Source organism: Macaca fascicularis, chromosome 14 (genome assembly GCF_037993035.2).
Source record: "Macaca fascicularis isolate 582-1 chromosome 14, T2T-MFA8v1.1".
Lineage (NCBI taxonomy): Eukaryota > Metazoa > Chordata > Mammalia > Primates > Cercopithecidae > Macaca > Macaca fascicularis.
In genome coordinates, this window is record NC_088388.1 from 116,430,148 (window position 1) to 116,453,452 (window position 23,305).

Genomic DNA, 23,305 nt, shown 5'->3' on the forward strand with positions numbered 1-23,305 from the left:
TCCTTGTGAAACTGGCTTGTGGCATTAGCCTCCTCTCCCTATTTCATTCTTCTGCCAGAGGGACCCCTTGCCCCACTCCCTTTAGTCAAGGGTGTATCCTCTGGTCACACCAGCTCTGTTTGTAAGCTAGAACCCATGGTGGGCACACAATGCTCAATAAGTACTTGCAGGAGAATTATTAGGAAGGCCAACATCGGCGGGGTGGTGGTGGGGCGGGTGGGGAAATGACATGCAAAGATCTGGTTCCCACAAATCAGTTGAGTGAAGGCAAATGAGCCCCTGCCCTTCATTAGATAAGTGGTGGTTGATCAGGTTCTCTCCTCTGCCCGTTCAAGTGCAGGTATAACTAGACCTGCTTCTCTCAGGCTCTGGCCCACCCTGCTGCTCTGGAGACCTCACAGGGCCAGAAAGCCCTGCTCTCGCAGAGTGTGGGTCAATCAGGCATCATCCAGGGGCAGAGGAAGAGGAGAAGTGACCTGTAGATTAAACCCCATCAGCTTTAATGTTCATAATGGCCCTAATGGTGATAACAGCATTTTCACAGTTGTTATCTTAGCCGTTCTTCATAATGGCCCTGGGAGAGAGCTATTGTTTTACCTTCCCCTTCTCCAAATGGGGAAAATGGACCTCAAGTTTATACTGCTTCTATGAGCTAGTACTCGAAGCTCACGCATGTCCTGTCACGCAATCAGAAGGTGATCTGAACACTCCAACCCCGATCTGTTACTGCCACGGATCATGCCCAGAGTATGCTGGCCATACGCCCTCTGCAAGCTTGGGTCCAGCTTTCTAGAGCCTAGAGGGGTTTGCATTTATGGCTATTGATGCCTAGACACGGGTCCTTATCAACTAGACTCCAGTCTGGAGGAATCTTTCAATCCCCTCTCAGCTGGGCTGCTGGGGCCGGCTGGGCAGGGCTGCCTTTGACAGCCCCTGACAGCTACAGGAGGCAGAGGAGCCCATCTCTCTTCCATTCAGAGCCTTCCACTGGATCACTCTGCCCCAGGCTTAGCAGGTGGTACCTCTGTGCTCCACCCCACCCTCTGCTCCAGCCCCAGCCAGGTGATCCTCTGGGGGGGGGGGGCATCCCTGAGTCACGACATCCAGAGGTGGGCAGGATCCTGCAGTGAAGACAGCTCTCTGGTGAAGCCAGCAGCATCCTCTGCCCTGCAGCCTCCTGCTGCCCACCACTGCAGTGCCATGCAGCATAGCAAAGATGCTTCAGCCCCCCATGGAGTACTAAGCCCCAAATGTTAAGTTCTCCCTTATGCTTCCAGAACACAGCCAAAGAATGCCATCCCAAAGAGAGCGCTGGAGAAGGATGCAGGCACCTTCCCTGATGGAGAACCTTGCTCCCTTCGGCCCTGTCCCACCACATCCTTCAGGGCCCCCGGCACAGCTGAAGGAGAATGCCCGGCATTTGCCGGCTACTGCCTCCTCCCTCTGCTGCTGTGGGTCCCTCATGCTTGGCAGGACGTTCAGGAGGCCAAGGCTGTTTTCTGCTTCCCCCGGAGCTCCCTCCAGTTCTACCATTCCATAGCTCTCTGGAGATGGGAAGGAGGAAGTGCTGGATCCCTCATTCTAGGAGCTGGATGGGAAGGAAGGGGACTCAGCGTGTCCACTCACCCTTCCACCTCGACTCCTGGGCCACTCTGGCAACTGCACATTCTAGCTCTTGGTCTCACTTTCTCCCCTGGGGGATCCAGTTCTCCAGAAAAACAAATGGGTGCCACGTTTTTGGGCAAAACCTACCCATTTAGAGTCAGGGGAAGGAGCAGCAGAGTTCTGAATCCCTGGGTGGTCCTAGAGAGGCCTGGTACTGAGGGTGTGTCTTCCCTACTCTTGAAAGAGGCCCTAGTGTCTACCACTGTGGGGAGATTAGGTGGAGGGTTCTTTGGGGCGGGCTCCGAAGGAAGCTGCCTGCTGGTATTACTGGGGAGCTGAGCTGTCATGGTTTGGACTGCCTCTGAGGCCCACATCCTTTCTGCAAATCACCTACTCTCTGCTCTTGGGCCTCTGCCAGAGAGCCATGGGTTGGCCTTTCCTCCAGGCCCAGGGACCCTTTATCATTCACCAGTGGACACAAACTCGGTGACCCTGCACTGTCTCTGCGGTGCCTCCCCCTATCATCTCCCCTCTGAGAGCAGCTCCAAGTGTGTGAGCCCCTGAGCCTGGCACTCCCTACCTCTCAAGGGCAGAAGTGCAGGCCTGGACTCAATGAGGACTGGCATCAGGTCCTCTGGGCTCTGCCCCTGCCCTGCTGTGGGGCCTGCCACGGAACCTCCCTGGGTACCAGCACCAGCCAGACTTTACAGAAAGCAGCATGTGCAAAGAGCAGTACCTAGAGGGAAAGAGTCCACTGCCTGGCCCGGGAATGGGAGGCCTGGCCACATGCTACAATCCCAGGGGTGAGCAGGCACGGTTACTAGAACAGAAGTCCTGCCGGGTGCGGTGGCTTACGCCTATAATCCCAGCACTTTGGGAGGCCGAGGAGGATGGATCTCCTGAGGTCAGGAGTTCGAGACCAGCCTGGCTAACACAGTGAAATGCTGTCTCTACTAAAAATACAAAAATTAACTGGGCATGGTGGGCACCTGTAATCCCAGCTATTCGGGAGGTTGAGGCAGGAGAATTGCTTGAACCCAGGAGGTTGAGGTTGCAATGAGCTAAGATTAGTGCCATTACACTCCAGCCTGGGCAACAAGAGTAAAACTCCGTCTCAAAAATAAAAAGCAGAACAGAAGTCCTGTGTCCTGAGAACAAGAGGCTCTGGGACCACATCTGGAGGCCTGGGCTCTGTTGGTAGAAACCAGAGCAAAGCACCTGGGATGACTCATGGTTTGAGACCCACCACAGAAACTAGAAGAAATGGGGTGAGGTAGGGAGTTGCTTAGAAGAGGAAAGGCTTGCAGGGGACCTGATAAGTTCCAACTGGTGGTTCTCAGCCTCTGATGCATATTAGGGTCACTTTTCAAACTTAGAGGCCCAGGCTCCACCCTTGAGGCTTCTGATTCAGTAGGCCAAGGTGAAGTCCTGGCATCTGGTTTGATAAAGCTTCTTTTGGTGATCTGCTGTGGGGTCAGGGCTGAGACCCCTGCATGAGAAGAGCTCAGAGCTTGACCTCCAACTAAGGTGTTGTAAGTCAGAGTCTTTCAAATAGGCAGAGCTTTGCTCTCCACACATAGTAGTTGAGAATAATAAAAAGAACCAAAGGCTTGGGCATGGTGGTGCACACCTGTGGTCCCAGCTGCTCAGGAGACTGAGGTGGGAGGATCACTCAAACCCAGGAGTTGGAGACTGCAGTGAGCCGTGATCACACCATTGCACTCCAGTTTGGGTGACAGAGCCAGATCCTGTCAAAACAAAAACAAAAACAAAAACAAGCAAGCAAAGGCTTGTGCCCACACCGCTGGAATGATACCCTTGTCTGCGCTACAGAATAGAGAGGATGCAGAGGGTCCTGGGTGCTTGTCTGGGCTCTGAATAGGATGCCAGAGCCCTAGCGTCCAGCCCTTCCACCTACCCAAAGAGCACTTTTTCCACCAGCGAGGCTCCTGCCCTACATTAGCAGAACCTGGGCTCTGAAGAATCCCATCAGCACCCTGTGATGGGTGTGTGCTGAGGCTGCTGTACCCTCACCCGGACCTTCCAGGACCAACTGATCCCTTTAAAACCAGGGTCTGTGAAGAAGCTGCCTTGAGAGGGGTGATTGGGTTTGGTGTCTCACTCTTGGGTTCACGGATTCCATGTGGATGGATGAGGGGGTTCCTGTCCAGCGAGGAGGAAGATCAGCTCCTCTTCCCAGAGGTGAGGGGCTCTCCACAGGGCATGAGGAACAATCTGGCTCGGGCTCTTGGGTCCAGTCTTGATCCTCACCATTCCATGGAGCACGAGGCCACTTTCCCAACAGCGGACTTTCCCAACATTTGTTTGATTGCTTTCTACTCCCAGTTCCCTTCACTTTACCAACATGTTCATTGCCTTCCAGCTTTCAGTATGGATTTCAGTCCACAGAAATGAATACAAGAATGAGGATACCGAGCTTGTTAAGGGAGCTCCTAGCACCGTGCCTGACGCACAATACCAGCTCAAGAAATGGACATGTCCCTGGCCCTGCCACCCCTTCCTAAATGCCTCATACAACAGAGTCAAGGCTGACTGTTCCCACAAGCCCTTTTCTCTTTGTACCCAAAATGCTTTTAGCTTTTGCTTCCTGAGCATGTGTTGCTGCCGGAGCAATGTGGCCCAGCTGTGCCCCGAGTGTTAGAGAACAATCAGCTAGAGAGTCAACATTTTCATCAACGAAAGTGGATAATCCAAATGCAGATAACTGAGAACTAGGCAGGAGTCACAGACCTGGTGGACTCTGAAGGCTTATTACCATTGATCTGCATATTCTAGGCATCTTACGAGAGGCATCACACTTTTCACATGGCTTGGGCTTATTTTGAAATTTGAATCCTTGATTGAGAATTTAATTTCTTCTTCTATATGGCGAATCATACCCACCCACAATGCCCCAACCAGAATGGCAATGGAGTGTAATGGACAGAGCCCCACATTAGGTAACAGGAGCCTGTGGTCTAACCCATAGGTCTCAGGTACTGGTGTCACTACCTGAGGTTACTGAATCTCTCTGGTCTCTGGCCCAGGGGCTGGATAAGATTAGTGGTTCTGAGATCCCTGTCCATGGCCTGGCTGTACCAGAATCACCTGGAACATATCTTAGAAAGTATGGATGCCCTGGCCCTGCTCTCAGAGTGTCCAATTCAACACAACCTGGGCATCTACATTTTCAAAAAGCTCCACAGTGATTTTACTGCATGGCCACATTTAGGAACTATGTAGCCAAGTAAGATTGATTTATTTCCTTTCTCCTTCCTTCCTTCCTTCCCTCCTTCCCTTCTTTCTCCCCTCCCTCCTTCCCTCCTTCCCTCCTTCCCTCCTTCCCTCCTTCCCTCCTTCCTTCCTTCCTTCCTTCCTTCCTTCCTTCCTTCTTAATGGAGCCTCTCTCTGTCACCCAGGCTGGAGTGCAGTGGTGCAATCTTGGCTAACTGCAACCTCTGCCTCCTGGGTTCAAGTGATTCTCCTGTCTCAGCCTCCCGAGTAGCTGGGATTACAGGCGTGTGCCACTACGCCCGGCTAATTTTTGTATTTTCAGTAGAGACGGGGTTTTACCATGTTGGTCAGACTGGTCTTGAACTACTGACCTCAAGTGATCCGCCTGCCTCAGTCTCCCAAAGTGCTAGGATTACAGGTGTGAGCCACCACACCCAGCCCCAAGAAAGATCTTCTTATCCTACCTGGTCCACCAGAGGCATTCACCCAGTTGACTCCTCTTGCCTATTAAAAATCTGAACTTCTCAGCCTGGCGTGGTGGCTCATGCCTGTAATCCCAGCACTTTGGGAGGCTGGGGTGGGTGGATCACCTGAGTCCAGGAGTTCAAGTCTACAGTGAGCTATGATGGCACCACTGCACTCCTGCCTGGGAAACAGAGCAAGATCTGGTCTCAAAAATCAATGAAAAATATAAATATAAAATAAATGTTGGTGTGTCCCAAGGTCCTAAGCTCCCTCTGCTATTTAAACTCTCTCCTATGGCTCAAAGTCCATCCCATATGCCAATGACTTCCCAGGTCTGAATTTGTAGCCCTGATCTTTCCCCAGAACTGCCTACTCTTTACCTCCACCTGGATTTCTAATAGTCATTGCAAAGTGATCATGTTCAGCACAGAAAACTTAACCTTACCTCAGCCCTCCAGCCTATTGCTCCCCAGTCTTCCCATTCCCCATGAAGGGCATCCCAACCCATCCAGATACTTAATCCAAAAAATATAGCAGTTTTCCTTGATTCTTCTGTTTTCCTTTCTGCCTTCACCCAATTATCAGCAAGTCTTGTTGGTTCTATCTCCAAATATATCTCAGACTCACCTAAATCCTCTCTAAGTACATTGCTATGGCCGGGTCAACATCTCCCTCCTCCCCCACCCAGGCTCTGCAGCCCAGTGTTCTCTCTGCTTCTACTCTTGTCCTCTTGTAATCCATTCTCCACTTGACAGCTCAAGTGCTCCTTTGAAAAGCATGTCATCTCCTCCAGAGCTTGCCATAACACTTACAAGCAAATTCAAACTCTTTACGGTGACCTAGAGCCTTCTACGATCTGGCCCTGCCCAGTTCTTGGACCTCCTCTCTATGGCTCCCCTATCCTTGCTGATGCCACTCTGGGTACTCCAGCTTTCTGCCCACTCCTTGGGCACAACTGGATCATTTTCACTTTGAGCTTTTGCACCAGCTCTTCCTTCTACTTAGAAGCTCTTCCCTGATCTCCGCACAGCTGGCTCCTTCCTCCATTTAGGTCTCAGCTAAATGTCACCTCTGCAGACAGGCCTTCCCTGACCACCTAATTCAAAGTAGATATTGAGCACTCTTTTAGTTTCATTCTCTGCACAGTATGTGCCAGATAGTTTGATATTTTCCAGTCTCTGATGATGTTTTTCTGGCTTGTCTGTTGACTGTCTCTCTCCTCCAGAATATAAAATCTATGCGGTCAGTGACTTCATTTGTTTTGTTTGCCACTGTATTCCTAGTGCCTAGAACACTGCTTGGCACATTGTAGATACTCAATAAATATTTATCAAATAAATAAGTAAATGTAAGTTCCCTTCCAGTTCTAGAGGTACGTGATATATTTAGAATCTTTAATAATTAATTTTGTTATCCCATGTAAAGGTTTTGTGGAGTCCAGAAGTGTGATTTAGAAAGTAGCATAATTGGGAAGAGTGTCAGTTTTTTATAGCTATTTAGCTATCTAGCTGTTTCCGTCATCAGAGCTTTGCTTCCCAGAGACCCGGTAAATTCCACGAAGACGGGGATTATACCTAACTCATCTTCAAGTGTCTCAGAGTTCAAGGTTGTGCTGAGCTCCTTAAGTGTTTGTATAGAAAATGAATAGATGGTCTTCTCGTGGAACAAGGACAGAAAGTGAGGCAGAGAGTAGGGAGGAAATGTACTCAGGAGATAATCTTTTCTGTGGCTACATGGTTCATTCTGTGACTCATACTTCCTGGGCTGGCTGCCTCCAAATACCCTTTCATTCCTTCTTTGTACATGGTGAGGACAAGGCAAAGTTACCAGCGGCTTTCTCACCTAGGTGCTGGCTCAAGGGACTCAGTGCAAGCTTTAACTCTAAGGGGCAATCTGGTAGAGCCAGGTTTGGAAGAGGTTTACTCTGGACTGTGTTGGCTGTGTGACCTCGGGTAGGTACTTAATCTCTCTGTATCGGTAAAAGACACAGAATCATGGCACATAAGTACTCTCAGGAATTTCATATTTATTTATTTATTTTTGAGACAGAGTCTCGCTCTGTCACCCAGGCTGGAGTGCAGTGGCGCGATCTCGGCTTACTGCAAGCTCCGCCTCCCAGGTTCACCCCATTCTCCTGCCTCAGCCTCCCGAGTAGCTGGGACTACAGGTGCCTGCCACCACGCCTGGCTAATTTTTTTGTATTTTTAGTAGAGACGGGGTTTCACTGTGTTAGCCAGGATGGTCTTGATCTCCTGACCTCATGATCTGCCCGTCTCGGCCTCCCAAAGTGCTGGGATTACAGGCGTGAGCCACCGTGCCGGACCGAATTTCATGATATTTAAATGAGAAAATGCACAAAAGGCTCTTTGTGGTGACTTGCATACCGTAATTACTAAATACATGTGGCCATTTTAATGATCGTTAATAGTTCTGGCCTTGAGCTGGGATCTGAGGTACCAGGGTTCTCTGCTTAGGATTTCCTTCTCCCTCTCTCTCTCGCTTCTTTGAAGCCATGGGCAAATCATCTGGAGCCTTCTTCTTTCCTGCTTTTTTGCAACCAGGATAATGATAGCTCCCCTTCCTTCTAGCACTGCTGTGTGGATTAATTAGTGTTAATTAATGGGCTTTGAAAATGAAAAGCACCTAGGTAAGTGCTGATCATGATTATCAATGGGAACCTTGAACATGGAGAAGGTGCTGAACAGGGTCCTAAAATTAGACAGATTAAAGAACAATGAGGACAGGTGAGAAAGTGGCTATTAAGCTCTGAGGCTGGGACCCAGGTCTGCCAGCCTGCCAAGGTGTTCACGCCAGAACAAAACCTCACAGTCATTCTTATGCAAAAATGACTTGGTGAGCCAACGAGGTAGAATGTTTTCAACAAATGTCACAGGCTGGAAGGGACTGCTGCAGGTCACTGAGCCGAAGCCTCCTCCTTTGAGGAGGACTGTGGCCCTTCTGCCCCTTTGAAAAATTGCCGTACCTGTGCACTTTGAGGCAGGAAGAGGCTCCCAACAATAATGATAATAATATAAGTTACCATGGATCACCTGCTCACTATCAAAGTGTAATTATCTAGTAAACACCATGCATTAAGGCTTTTACATGAATGTATTATGTCTTTTTTATGGAGGGGTCAGATTTATTGAGATAGAATTTGCATATAGTAAATCTCACCCATTTTAATGTACCATTCTGAAAGGTCTGACGTACCACCACCGCAATCAAGATACAGAACAGTTCCATCCCCTGCCAAACCCCTTCGTGTCCCTGTTGTTGGCCCCTCTCCCTAGCCCCAGCTCCTGGCAACTGGCAACCAATGATCTGTTTTCTCTTCCTTCAGTTTTGCCTTTTCTAGAACACCATATATATGAAAGGGTACAGTGAGTAGCCATTCAAGACTAGCTTCTTTCACTTAGTACAATGCATCTGAGCATTAAGCATTGTGATGAACGCCGGCAAGATCCATGTGTTAATTTCACATGCATATGTTATCTCTTTTCATTCTCAAGACACCTCTGAGTCAGGGACTATTATCCCCGTTTTATAGATGAAGCAACCGAGGCTTAGAAATGTTAACTTCATTAAGGTCACACAGCTGGTAAGTGATGAAGCCAGGATTTAAGCTCAGAATTTCTGACCCAAAGCCCATGCATGCCTTTCTAGAAACCAATGCCAGCAAATTTAGTTAATCGTTTACACTGATTCTACCTTCATTTCCAGAAAACTTGTCCCCGATGTCATCCTATCTCCTCAAAATTCACTTCTCCCTGTATTTAAAGACCCAGGCCAGATCCCTAGCCACAGCTTCCTGTAAGGAGCACACCACAGTTCTCACAGGGCCCGAGATCCCATGATCACTGGATGTGGGTTCTCTGAAAGTAAGGGACATGCATTTGAGGAGACAGGAATGAGTTCAGGGGACAAGAAGGGTTCCTGGGACTTGTAGAAAAGAAATGTTAAGTTTCATTTATTGTGAGAATCAGCCAGGTTTCTTCTGGAGTTGGTGTCTAATTTTATTTCAGGTGCTGCTTTGTGGATGTTGGGCTCTGTATCCATTTACAAGTTCAGTGGGACCTGGGGTGTGGTATGGTTTGGACCCACGAAACTGTTCTCTATTCCTTTGGAGAAGTGCTGAGCCATGGCTGAGGAACGCAGGCTCGGATACCAACTCAGCAATTAGCACACCAAAAAGGTACTTTCCCCTTACTGGGTCTCCAAGGACCTTGGCTGGTTGAGAGAAGGATAAGCCGGTTCCTCCAGCCCACATGGTCCTCTTCTTCCGCTCATGGTATCAATAATTATGAAGATGTGCATAAAAGTGCATTGACCTAGTTGGAGGTTTCATAAATATAAATAAATTAAATGCTTATGCCTAAGGATGCCTGGGTAAGCATGGGGGAGAAAGAGAGAGAGAGTTACTCATGCTTGGACGGACAGTGAGGGGGACCCTCAGGCCTGCCAAGTGCAAACCAGAGAGTGCCAGGCTGCCAGGGAGCAGGGAATCCCTGCAGGGCCCTGCCAGGAAGCTGGGCCCCTCCAGCTCTGGGGAAGGCTGGGCCTGAGTGCTCCTGCTGTGTACCCCGGCCCACGGGCTGTGGTGTCTGCACAGGGGTATTGACCCCTCAGTTCTCAGGTTGTGCCCTGAAGTAAATAAAGTTGAAACCCAAGAAGCCTGAGTGGGAGAAATATGGAATGATTTCAGTATTGATTTCCAAGAGGGAAAGAGGACAAAAGAATGCTAACAGCACTTCATGCTTTCAGAGTGTTTGCATTACATGATCCCATTTAATTCTCACAACGTGGCATAGGAGGCAGGGATGTTATTATTATTTTGTTAGCACTAGCATTCCCATTTTGGAGATGAGAATATCGAGGCCCAGAGAGGTGAAGACAGTCATGCAAGGTCACCCAGTAACCAGGTGGTTATCTAGTTCAATAAACTAGATAACCTAGCCTTTCCCCTCTGCATGCTGCTGTGCGGGGCCTAGACAGGTCTGCGACCCTCTCTCCTGGCTCTTCTTGCCCACCCATTGCCAATGCAGCTTCCCCCACCAGCCGCTCGCACCAAAGACCCCTTGCCTCTGGTGTTCCCCCTTCCAAGTCCTCCTGCACACCCCTCTGCCAGGCAAGTCTTAAACATGGCTTCTACCTCTCTGTTCAAGATCCTTCCTCAGCTCCCCTTCACCTATGGAACACTAGGCAATGTCCAAATCTGACAGTTTAGCCTTCGTGGTCTGACCTCATCTCGCCCCGCGAGAATCCCCCGCCCATCCAAATCTGAACGCCTGCCAGCCTTCCAGGCTCAGCTGCAGCCCCACCTCCTTGGGGATGCCTTCCCTGATTAGCCCGGCCCACGCGACTCTCTCTCCTCCAGTCCCTGCCACAAGCACCATTACCCTCCATTCTGCATTGCTAGCCACCCCTCTCCCTGTGCAGGTCTGCCCTCCCCATATTAGCCCCAGAGCCCTTGGGGAGCAGGAACCTCTGACACGCTGGACCAGATTAGGCCTGGAGAGAGCCTGGCTCCATCCCTGCCTAGCCTTGTGACCCGGGTCATTGTCCTGCCCCCTCTGCATCTTCATCCACAAAATGGGAGGAGGTTGAATCCATGAATCTCAGAAGTCCTTTCCAACTCCCACATTCCCTGTGATCATGGACCCCATCAGACCCTGGTGTGAAAGACTGATTCACTTTAATGTTGCTCTTCTCCAGAAATTTGCATTTTAACAGGCACAATGCTTTCAGCCAAAGAAAAGAAGCCCCGACATTTTGGAGTTGTGGGGGCAGCCTTCCTGTACCCCGTACCCACCCTGCAGGGGGTCTTCTCCTCCTGGCCAAAGGCCAAGTCTGTTTTGTGGAGATTTTCCTACTCCCCACCCCCTCCTCTCCCAACCCCTGTGCAACACTAAGGGATCCTCGGGGAGCTAGGAAAATAGAAACAGATTTAAATTCTTTTCCGCTTCTGTCCCCTTGCATTCAGATGACTGACTCACGCTTGCCTCATCTCCCGGTCTCTAACTTTGGGCTCTAGCCCCAAGGGGAAGGGACGATGTCTTTGTTCTAGCTCCATTTTCATGCCAGATCCTGAGACACTGGGATTCTTGGTGTGATTCCCCATCTGCCTCCGCCCAGCCCCACTACTGACTTACAGTCCTTCCTGTCAGCTTCTCGGGAGCCAGTGTCTACCCAAGACGGGATGTTTAGGAGGAAAAAACCCAATCCCAAAGCAAAACTCAAAGCAAGCTTGTTTGTCTGCATTCAGGCCTGTATCAAGGAGTTGCACGGGATCAGGTTTGCCCAAATCCAGAGTCCTTCAAGCATGTCTGGCATCAACACTTGCTCGGCACAAAACTAGACCACTACTGTCTCAACCTTTGAGTCCTCAGAGCAAAGTTCTCAGTGCCTGGGTACCTGCCGGCAGCTTTGCTAATTGTTCTGGGTTCCAAGTCAGGAAAAATCAGACATGTGCATCACCTGGAGTGTACAGCCACTTTGGTTGTTTTTTGTTTTTTTTTTTTTTGATGTCACCCAGGCTGGAGTTCAGTGGCACTATCTTAGCTCACTGCAAGCTCCACCTCCCAGGTTCACACCATTCTCCTGCCTCAGCCTCCCGAGTAGCTGGGACTACAGGTGCCCGCCACCGTGCCTGGCTAATTTTTTGTATTTTCAGTAGTGACAGGGTTTCACCATGTTAGCCAGGATGGTCTCGATCTCCTGACCTCGTGATCCACCTGCCTTGGCCTCCCAAAGTGCTGGGATTACAGGTGTGAACCACCGCACCTGGCCGGTTTTGTTTTTTAAGCTGCCAAGTTGAAGTTGAAGTGGGTTGGTTTTGAATGGCTCTGAACGTTGCTTGCTACATTTGAATAGAGAGGATGTGGCATATTCAACTGTAATATGGTGGCATAGAGCCTGAGCTCTGGGCAAGTGACTCAGTCTCCTCTTCTGTAAAATGGCTTAACAGGATTACCCACCTAGTTCAGAGTTGTTGGGAAGATTAATAAGATCATACAAAGTACTCAGAATGATACTTGGCACAGGACAAGTGCCTAATACATATTAGCTCTTATGATTATAACATGACTTGAAGCCATCGAAAATATTCCCAGTTAGTAGTGGATGGCCTGAGTCTTTGCTACAGTCTGATTTTTATGATCTCTGTCCAGATTATCCTTGTAAATATTATCTCCCAGGATTATTCAGGGCCTCCTGTCTTCATAGTCATTCAATCCTTCCACGTGACTCGCCTCATTTTGATGCTCAGCAAAATGGAATTAGGAATTCAAATTTTCTGCCCCCCAAAATGCACTTCAAATCAAATGGAAAGGCTTTGGGGGGTTATCTGCTTTTCTTTTTCTTTTGAGATGGATTCTTGCTCTGTCACCAGGCTGGAGTGCAGTGGCGTGATCTCGGCTCACTGCAATCCCCGCCTCCCTGCAATCCCCGCCTCCCAGGTTCAAGCAATTCTCTTGCCTCAGCCTCCTGAGTAGCTGGGACTATAGGCGCCCGCCACCATGCCCAGCTAACTTTTGCATATTTATTAGAGATGGGGTTTCACCATGTTGGCCTGGGTGGTCTCGATCTCCTGACCTTGTGATCCGTCCACCTCGGCCTCCCAAAGTGCTGGGATTACAGGTGTGAGCCACCGTGCCCGGCTTATCTGCTATTTTAAATGAGCAGTTTCAGTTCCTACAAATATATCTGTAAGCATGCATAAATCAGAACAGCACTGGTATTTAAGGGATGCCATCAGGGCCATGGGGGTGTGACCCAGTTGCTTGCTAATGGAACCCCTGTTTATCCTCACTCACTGCAATGCAGGAGGCAGCTGGCTGAGGAGGGTGGGAGAACTGGTGCCTCTGTGTGGGAGCACAGGGAGGAGGAGTCACCAGGGCCGGGGACCCACTCACTCCTGGAGCTCCACTGAAATGTCATGGAGACCTTCTTGGCCATTTTCCTGTCAGAATGAATCACATCTTTCCATGCTCTCACGGTATTTTTGTTGATACCATGCACCTTGCACTGACGGTCCTGCTGAGGACCCTGAGGGCAGCATGGTCTCTGATTCACCCAGGATCTGCAGCATCCAGCACCATGCCTGTTGCGGGGGCCCTCCATAAATGTTTGCTGCTAAAGGCATGAAGGCCCTTGATGGGATCTGCCACTTCCAGGACGCCAGAACGAGGGAATCCGAGGATACCCTGGACCAACCCCTCCTTTTGCAGAGCCAGGAAATAGGCCAGGGAGCAGAAGTGACTTCCCAAGATCACACAGCTGGGGACAGAGCTGGGACTAGAATGCAGGTCTCTTGACTCTGGTCCTAGGGCTGTGTTCTCTACATCTGCTTTCCATCTTAACCCCCTCCTCCAGCTGTGAGCAACAGAACATGGCTTGCACTCTATGGGAGGGTGGGAGGGGAGGCTGGGGGCACCACCTCCAAGGAGCGTGTAACAGCTAATCCTTCCGAATCTTGCAGTGTGACACCCACAAGGAAGCCATCTTGGTGTGGGAGGACACCTACCCCTTTGCAGTTTCCCGCTGGAGAGACCAATCTGCTTCCTAACTTCCCCCTCCTAAGTTTAGGACAGCCTGTTCTTCGACACCAAGAAGCTGCCCAAGGTCACAGAGCTGAGACCTTGACCTGGCTCTCTCCGTTCTCAGTTCTCAAGTTATCCAGTTCTTCCTGTTTGACTCGGCTGGCAGGATCAGATCTAGACAGGAAGCAGGAAGCAGCAGACAGCAGGAGGATGACAGTGGGCCCAGCAGTGGGGGGCTGGGGAAGTTCAAGGCAGGCTTGGAGAATTCATGCCTGCTTCCATGATGGGTTTATAAGGGCAGGAAGAGCCTTCAGGACTCAGCCCTTCCACGAACTGGGCAATACAAAGATTCCTTAAGCTCTGGGGACATTGCCTGAGGCAGATCCCTGGAGGAAGAATCACTTCTCTCCCAGGGTGTTAGTGATTGCTGAGTTCAGCATGTTAGTTTTCAAAGACGAAGCCTAGATCTGGCTTGCTCTGCACAGCGCTGAGGCCAAGTTGGCCTTTCTGGAGTGGAGTGATACCCAGAGGGTGAGGCTCCCCAGGATGCTCCTCCATCATCTCCCACAGTCCCATCTGATCCTGTCCTCAAGGACAGACATACAGATATGTCAGCTCTTCTCTGGAGTTCTTTAGGCAGGTGGCCACATCCTTCAGGACGCCAGAGAGAAGGCTCTCCACTTTTGCCAGGGGTCACTCTTATTGCTGCTGCCCCCTCGGAGATGGCTGCTTAGGTCAAGACTTGTCACCACCACCCTCACTCCTAGTAACTGAAATGGCTGATACATGGACAACAAACAGGGTATTGCGACTATGAGCTCATTCGATTCTTTCCAAATCCCCCAACGTTGTAGATACTATTATGATTTCTATATTGTAGTGGAAGACACAGAGGGGGGGAAAAGGTGAGTGACTTGCACAAGGTCAACCAGTTAGAAGGTGGGAGCCGCAGGGCTCTGACGCTGCAGTCTGCCCTCCTCCTACCCTCCCCATCATGCTGTCCCTGGCCCCCTGAGCCCCATGATGGGTCTGGGGACACCAGTGCTCTCTGTCATCCTGTGCAGGCTGTGAGAGCAGGTGACATTTCCCCCTCCCCTATCTCCTCTAGGGAGCCCAAGACTCCAGACGCCGGGACTGCCTGGAAGAGATGAGTCGGGCCGATGTTGTCCATGACTCCTCTGCTGCCTGGAGCCCCTGCTGCCTTGCATAGCCATCACTGAGATGAAAAACTGAGGAGCAGGGGATGGGCTCAGGGCTGTTACCCTCTATGAGTGGAAAACAAAAGGGAGGGAAAGTGTGACTTAGAAATACTTACAAACCCCTTGGTTTTCGGGATCCAAGCTGTTCTCTGCTCTCCATGCCTCCTCTTTGTCCCTCATCTCCACCCTGATGGAACGTCAGCTTCAGAGTGAGCTCCCTCCCAGGGGTGTGGGGAGAGCTATGTTCTGAGTTTTCCTGTGGTCCTGAGTGAAATCGCAGCCCCTCTCTGCTCAGCACTGGAGGATCTCCAGGTCTAACATCCAGGGATTTGGTGACACCATCACTTTAAACCTCGGCATAACCCACTGCCACTGGTGGCAAGTGGTACATGGTGTTTCTTTGACAAAGACTGATGTGGTATTTCAATGTGCCAGGTGCCATTCTAGGCATGTTGGTGATACCAGTTCATGGAATCCTCTGACAATTCCGAGTTATGTTCCACTGTCACCCCCATTTTAGTGTGAGGGAGGCACTGAGGTCATATAGCTAATAGGGGGCAGAGCCCGAAGGAGGCCCAGGCATCTGGCACCAGGATGCATTTTTTTAACCACCCTAGCCCTAGGTGTGGGGGCTGCCTGTCTGCCACCCATGCCCATGACTTCTCCATCACTCGCTAGTGCTGCAGCCTGGCCTTTCACTCTGGGACAGAGGAGTCCCTCCGCTCCTTGAGCAGCCAGTGCCCATTCCAATCACTTTTGGTTTCCTGTCTGGCCTTAGGTAGCCTGTACACCCTATAGGGGCAAATTATTCAGGGATAATACAGGTAGCAGCTCCCAAACAAAGCAGGTTGACAAAGTCCCCTCGCCTGCATTCCCCTGAGTGGGTGCATTGAGGGGTGTGAAGCGTTTTGTAGGTTATCATGCAAACACACAGACATCCCAGATGCAAGCGAGCCCTGCCGGAGCCTTCATGGACCATAGCCTTGCCAGGCCACCATGCTGTCTGCTGCTGAGGAGAGCTCTCGAGTGTGCTGTCATCAGGGACTGTGAAGCACTAAACATGTGAGATGCTTATATCCAAACAAGCAAGAGGGATGCAATGGGGCCAGTGGGGCAGACTGAGTTCCAAACACTGACTTCGACAACCAGGACGGGTGGCTGAGGCATGGCCAGGGGCAGGGGTGGGGATCGTGTCCCCTTCCTCTAAGCCACTCCTCCCTGCCTTCCTGCCCTTTTCTCTTCCTCTTCTTCCCCTTTTCCTTTCCCTCTGACAAGAAGAAGCATCAGTCTGATTTCAGCGTCTGAGACCAGGGGACCCTGCTGCCATCTGCAGAGGGGAAAATGAGCCTCATCGACCCAAATAAACAAAATAAGGACACACGGGGGAGAGGCTGCTACAAAGAAAAACAAGGCGTGGGTTTTGGAAGCTGGTGCAGGGAAGAGTTGGGGTCAGGAGGCACAGAGGCCCCCATGTTAGCTTACTCCAAGCCTCAGATGGGACTGGTGGCCTCTTCCTCCACCATGATCAAATGCAAGCCTAAGAGGGGGCCTGTAAATAGAGAGAAGCAGATGACAGACGTCACCACGTATTAAAATGCAAGCGACGGAGTGGGCTCCTGCCGACTCTGCAGTGTGCCTTGGAGATGGCTGCTAGACCCAGTTGGATTCGATGCACGGGCAGCCCGTCCTCCTGTCACCCAGCTATTTATTTATTCAAAACAAACTCTCTTTTTATTCTAGGTGAACAAAGCAAACACACTCTGCAGGCGGAACACCCCCCTCCCACCTCCCCCAACTCAATGTGTTTTCATTAATATAAATTGTTTGCAGTAGGCAAATTAATTCTAGAAATGGTTCTTAGACTCGGCAAATCGTTCTTGTAAAGGAAATGATGCAGGAGAGCTCTCTGCGTCTTCGTATGCACCAGGGATCTTAGGTAAATATAATAATGTTGATAATGATAATCGATGCTTATTACAATGGCCAGGCTTAATGACCTCCAGCACTGAGAACTAACCAGAGTGACTGAATCCCAGGTTGTGAGTTGCAAAGAGCCCCTGGGATTGGGCAAAGAACAAGAGGTACGGAAAGCTTTCAAATGGGGAAGTTTTTAGTGTATCTTAAAACTTGTCACTCTGGAGGGTTTCTCAGTTTAAAAACACTTTCTTGCTCCTTTGAGTTTGACATCAATGAGGTGCGGTAGGCAAGGGGGACAGGCATAGCCCCATGGTACAGGGGGAAAAGTGAGGCCCTAAGAGGTTAAGTGGTTATCCAGTTGCTAATGAACAGAGCTTGGGTTGAAATTCAAATGATCTTGTTTCAAATCTTCTACTCCCTCCATCACATCAGAGCTCCTAAACTTCAGGGTCTGGGGTCTCACTGGGTATTTTTTGCCTTATCCAAATACTATCTACATTGCTATTTATTTCGTATGTTTTTCAAAATCTACCTTAAATCACCAAACTTTTTTGGCTGTCCTCACCTGCAGCAATGATTATCCATGAACCCATGGGCTTGAGATGCTAGCTCATTTTTTTAAAAATGGAGATTTCTTGCATTAGGTTATTTGATTTTTTAAAAGATGGCCTTGCTCTGTTGCTCAGGCTGGAATGCAGTGGTGTGATCAAGACTCCCTGCAGCCTTGACTTCGTGGGCTCAAATTATCCTCCCACCTCAGCCTCCTGAGTAGCTAGGACTACAGATGTGTGCCACTATGCCTGGCTTAAATATATAATTAAGAAAAAAAAAAACAAAAACACTTGTCCATGCACCACCTAGAATTGCCTGGCACACCATGAGAGATGCATACCACATTTTAGGACACACTGGTCTGCACCAGAAAGCAGCAGCCAGACATCCCCAAGTTATTTTTGTCATTGCTGACTGCCCCATGCCCAGTGCCTGCCAGAGCTGCCTGTTCCTCCCACACCGTCCTGCCAGGGGTCTGCAGTACATTCCTGCTCAGAGCAAGGTCCCTGCTGTCAGCGAGAGACAGAGCACGGGACGGAGGCCAGAATATTACCTGAGCTCTGGATGGGGTCTGGGGACCAGGACTAAAGAACTGCAGCAGAAAGGACTGCTGGTCAGGCTCTGCTGGGACCCACCGTGCAGTGGGGTGTGTTCCAGGGTGATTGCTAGGAAGGGGTCATCAGCCGCAGAGACCCTTCAGTGCAGACTGAGAATGGGATAATGACAAGGAAGTATTGTCAATGTTGTAAGCAGTAATGGGCATATTGCTCCTAAAGATTCATACTGAGTTTATGTAGGAGAGAAATCACCAGAGGCCTAAGATTCACTTTAAACACTTCAGCATCAAACAGGGGGAGTGATGAAGCTGGTGTGGACACATCTTGATAACTGTGAAATCTGAGTGATGGGTATATGAGGTTCATTGTTCTACACAGTTTGAAATAATTCGTGATAATTATTTTGGAAATGGAAGCCAATGATCCTAGTTCAGCTAGTGTAGAAGAGGGGGTATTTAGAACTTTTAAAAATTCATTTATTTATTTGTTTACATACAGAGAGCAGCACAGTTAAGGGTATTAAGACCTATAGGAAGTGGTGGGGTGATGGGGGTAATATGGGGTCTCTGGGGAGAGGAGCGAGTTCCAACAGCCCCATAACCCAGTGGGCACCCTGGCACCCCCAAAGTTTGCCTTCTGCTTCTTGGTCTGGCCGGGTTTCTCACTTAGCCCCCACATCCCGTCCTGAGCGCCTGCTTCTGTAATGAGGGGTGATGTATAATTGATGAAAGCACAACGTGATACAGTCACAGAAACCTCGTCTGCTAGGAGACATCTGTTCAGCACATAGAATCCACTCAGCTACTGTCACAACGCATTTACTGTATTGTATCAGAGCTGCAGGAATCTGCGAGTGCTATGCGAGCCGCGATCTGTAATATTCTCTGTCTGGGGACGTGGAGAAGTAGGAACCAGTGCTTCTGCCTCAGAGATTTATGCACCTGGGCGGCATTCTCTGCATCTCTCTCACTTTGCATTCCTTCAGAGTCCTCTTCATAAATTATCCCAGCGCTCTGATGGGGTTTTAACGGGCTCAGGTGCCAGCATCTATGTCCCTCTTTCGCATGCTTCTGTCACAGATGCCCCAGGGTCCCTGTGCACTGCCCATTCTGGAACAAGTGAGGAGCCCTTGCCAGGGAGGCGGCTCAAGGGATCCCTTCTTTGCTCGGGACTCTCTGCCCCCAGGTGCATCCCGGCCCCTCACCAGGTCAGCCCAGGCTGTACAGGCACGTGGGGTTCTATGCTTGGTGCCAAGTGGGTTTCCTGCAAGTTCTAAACAAAGGGAGGCAGGGCTGGGAAAAGGGGGCATCTTGAAAGGACCACAGGCCTTGGCAAGGGCACTCTGGGCCAGGTTCGGTGACAGGCCCCTGATCTGAGTCGGTCATCTCTATGGGGAGGAGGGTGAGGAACAGGGGGATCCTAGGGCCAGGATGGAAAGCTGTGCTCATCAGGTAGGGCAGGGGCTCTAGGACACTTGTCAGTGTGGCCCCAGTGGTCAGAGTCTGGGTTCTCCGTAGCTCTGGGCTCCTGGTTTTGTCATCTTACACCCCTCTGCTCAATCCTAGCCCATCCTCCCTCCACTCCATAGCTCACAGTGCACCTCCTCCTGGAGGTCGGCTCGGCAAGGACTGCCTAGGAGCTTGGGTGGAGCCATTACAGTGTTGCCAGTCAGCCTCGCATTGAGCTCACACTGTCTTCACTCAGTGTCTTAAGCATTCTCCGTGTGTGTGTGTGTGTGTGTGTGCATGTCCAGGCTCTTCCATTTGTCTGGAAACCCCCTGAGGGCTGGCTCTATTTCTTTTCTTTCTTTGGGGTCTCCTGTGGGGTCTGATACAGGGCTGCAAAGACCCCACAACCCCTGATATCTAACTTGAAAACCTCTCAATTTGGAAGCTGAGGCAGCGCTAGGCTCACTGATGGTCCATAGTCGTTGTATTGAGTTCATAGTTACACACCCTTCATTACATGCTGGACAATGTTCTAAGTGCTTTACACATATTCAATAACATAATCCCTTAAACAACCCATGCGGTAGGTACTATCATTGGCCTCATTTTTCAGATGGGGAAAGCTGAGGCATACAGAGGTGATTCCACGCTGCAAGGCCACCCACCCCATAAACGGCGGGTGCAGACTTGGCGCCCGGGCAGTCTGCTTCCAGAGACCAGGCTCCATGCTGCTGCACTGAACGCTGCCCCAGTGGGGCTCAGGAGGAAGGGCTTTGACCTCAGGCAGCATGGGGTGTGAACCCCAACACTGCTGCCATGTGTAAGTCACCTCTCCCAGGCTCAGTATCCTCTTCCACAAACGGGGTTAATGATACTTACCCCAGAGGGTGGCTGTGAAGATTAAGCAAAAGACATCTCAAGCATCTGGCACAGTTCCTGGCACTTATGGGGCACTAAACAAAAGGCTGTCCCTGTTCCTCACTACTGAAGAAAGGAGGCAGTGAGGGGCACAGGCGCAGCTCCTCCATCCCCTGGGCCCATGTGTCCTGCCCTGGACCCACATGTCCTGCCCTCAGTGGTGCCCACACACGGTGATGCTTCAGGGTCACAGACTCCAGGTTCAGTGCAGAAGAAAATGGATGCCTTCTGCCCTGCGGCACAATCTCTGCTTTCTCCCCTGCTCTCGCCTGCCCTGACCTCTTGCAAAATGGCAGATTCCCCAAGGCAGCCACAGAGCTGCCTCTCCATGCACCTCGCTGGGGCCTGGGGGCCTGGGTCACTCAGGTGGTACCTCAGGGCTGCTATGTGGCCTCCCTCATTAGAGCCTGACAAATGAAATGTAAGAACCAAAGCTGCTCCCATACCACCTGGAAAGAAAAGATGACAGGCTGCCTGTCTGCTACTGGGGCCTGCATACAGGGTTCTACAAACCCCAGGCCCAGAGGCTGGGACAGCACTGCAACCTCATTTATTAGAAAAGACTGGGCTGGGCAGGGCTTGGGGCCCTACCAGAAACCAAAGAACAGAGCCACCTATTTCTGCGCGGCACAGGGATGTGGAGCTCCCCCTTTCCTTGAACCACAGTATTGAACTCACTGCATTTCTAAGTGGCCCTTCTACAAGGGAGTGGGGTCTCACCTGGCATGGTTATCTAGGGAAGTAAATACCAGCCTTTCTCAGTCTTGACAAAGGACAGAAAAAGGAATGAGGGGCACTCAAGATAAACCTCAAGGAATTCCAAGGGAGGTGCACAGATATTGGGTCCTGGATCAGGCTCCATTTCAGAGAGTTTGTCCTAGAAAAAAGTCTCTTGTTGTTTCTCAGTGGGGGTACTTGGACATTTTGGGCAGGCACACACCTGTGGGTCTATCCTAGGAAAAGAAAGACATTTAGTATGCCTGGTTTTTGTGCATAAAATGCCAGTAGATCCCTCAGTCACTCTGACACCCAAGTATCCTCCCTTCCGGCATTTTCAAACACCCTTGAGAAGATGACACTGCCCCAGGTGAGAAGCTCATCAGATCCGCTGATGCTCTCAGCAATGCACCCACACCTGTGTGAGTCTTCCTTCCTAAAACTCCAGGAACAGTCAGGTCTGCCCTCTGGGTGTCAGCTTCTGTGAATTTGGAGATAGTGTTCTGGCTCTGACATCTGTGTTCTGGGTGTCTCCAGCGGGCTGGGTTAGACCACCTCCCCCTGACATCCCACAGACCCGCAGCAGCCCCTGCTCCTCCTCTGGCTTTGGCTATCTGGTCCTCTCTCCATGGTAGGGCTCCTCAGGCTCCTCTCTGGTGTGGGGCAGCCTCATTCCCCTACTGTGACTCTCGTCTTTAGTCCTATGTGGTTGGAGCCTAAGGAAGATAGGAGGCCAGGGAGGGATGAAAGACGTGTCCCTCCCCCCACCCCACCCTGCCCCATAGAAACTTTATTATTCACTTCTCCTGTCATCATCCTTTGCCCTTTGACAGTTTCTGTGGTGGGATTTTCATTCCTCATTGTTACCTCTGTCAAGAAGGGCCTCCTCAATAGTTCACCATTGCTGTTCTCTAACTGTTCTGTTTTGCATTTCTATGGTGGGTTTCCCCCTTCCTGATATAATGATTACTCTGTCTTACACACACACACACCCTTTGATATTTCCTTAAGACACTTCTCTGAAGAGATGAGGGTGAGGGAAGGCTACAGAAGCGCTTTAATGAGGAAGGCTTTCTTCATAGTGGAGGGGGAGGGTTGGGAAGTCAGTCATTAGAATAGGGACAAGATAGTCAGTGGAGCCACTGTCTCTGGGGGACTTTTTAAAAATGTCTGCTTTTTCCTGATTAAAATATAATACCAATTTGTTGTAAGAAATTTGGAAAATATAGAAAAACCAAAATAAGACAATAAAAATTACCTGCAACCCCACCAACAAGAGATAGACTTGGTATATTTCATTTTAGTCTTTTTTTGGAAGGATGGTGGAGATCTGGTTGCATATGCAACTTTATATGCTTTTTTTCATTTTATATTCCAATGAGGGCTTTTATTTTGCATCCTCGAATCATGTTCAAAACATGGTTTTAAGGACTACATAGCATTCCCCTCTATGGATAGTCTGTGATAAAAATGGCAGGGATAACAGGTGCTAGGGCTGGCCCCACCCAATTTCCATTGAAATCTCTTGAGGCAGAGGATGAGCGCCTCTCCCTGGTGATGCATTTCAGTACCTTACACCTCATAGCCAGGAAGAGTTTATCAATGTCACCCATCTCTATCTCCACCTTTATGTGGGTCATCTTGAGTTGGATTTTTGTGAGCTCCAGGTATGGTTAAAAAAAAAAAAAAAGTGACCTTTCAGGTTCTCATTCCTTTGCAACCATCATAAGACCATCTTCCTTCAACAAACCTCCCAAAGTAGAGGGATACGAAGCAGGCGTGGAAATATGCAGATAGAAGTGGTGAAGGAACAAAATGTCATGTCTTAAGCTCCAAGACAAAATCATATAGGAGCAGGAAATGTATTAATAAATTCTTTTTTGTTCTCTATTGTCCATGATAAATGACCACACTCAGCATCAATAACTGCAAACATCTCTGGGAAAGAGATACACGTGCAAGCCCATCGCTCCTGCAGAAAGCAGTGGGTTGAATTCAATTTTGAGTTTGAAGGCAAATTTCACAGCCCTAAACAAAATTATCTGTGAGAGCTGCCACAACCACACATGTAATAAAAGTAAGACCATTGTGGTTAAAGTGGGAGAATGACTCCCCAGAGTCATAAAAGATCGCAAGGCACTGGATGGTGAAGA

The 23,305-nt window shown here is 49.9% G+C and overlaps 1 protein-coding gene across 3 annotated transcripts in view; it reads right to left on the reverse strand.

Annotated features, from left to right (window-relative positions):
• Positions 1-23,305, reverse strand: part of DSCAML1 (DS cell adhesion molecule like 1) — a 365,882-nt gene that overhangs the window by 142,564 nt on the left and 200,013 nt on the right. The window lies entirely within an intron of this gene.